The following is a 634-nucleotide window of genomic DNA, read 5'->3' on the forward strand; positions in this document are numbered from 1 at the left end:
GAAATTTCAACTGTTAGATCGACTCACATATACAAAGAGATTTCATCATGCACTTCAATCTCCATTTCTTGTGGAAATTTTAATATCGAAAATTGATTTTATAATCAATCAATTTACATCATGTCTTGGGAGTCAATAACATGTAATGACTTGAAATAGTTTTTCTCTAATCACTCGCTCTTACATATGTTATCCAAAAATTAAGTTATTAACATTAGTCATTTTTTATTAAATCGAATCTTTATCTCCAGCACAGCTCCTCACAAGATGATCTGATTCTTTTCCAATTAGAAATCTAATTCAGTTGCATTTTTCTAAAGGTAGCTGAATTAAACCGATGTCTTTTGTTTCGTGCAAGTATCATATTAGCCATTTCATTTAAAAATTAAAATTATTAAAGAGTAACTATGTGTATTTATATAGATTAATTATTTTATTATACGCCACCATTTATTATATTTTAAAAAAGGTTCACGTGATTCTTAAGAATACCTCTAGGCCAAGTTTGCCTATTCCCAAATGAAGACGAAACATATAAAAATGTGCACATTGTGTTGATCAAGTCGGCTTTACCTATTTGAATCTAAAATGTAACAATATTCGTACAAAATTCAGATCCAAAATTCTAAAACAC

Source organism: Olea europaea, chromosome 6 (assembly GCF_002742605.1).
Source record: "Olea europaea var. sylvestris chromosome 6, O_europaea_v1, whole genome shotgun sequence".
Taxonomy (NCBI): Eukaryota; Viridiplantae; Streptophyta; class Magnoliopsida; order Lamiales; family Oleaceae; genus Olea; species Olea europaea.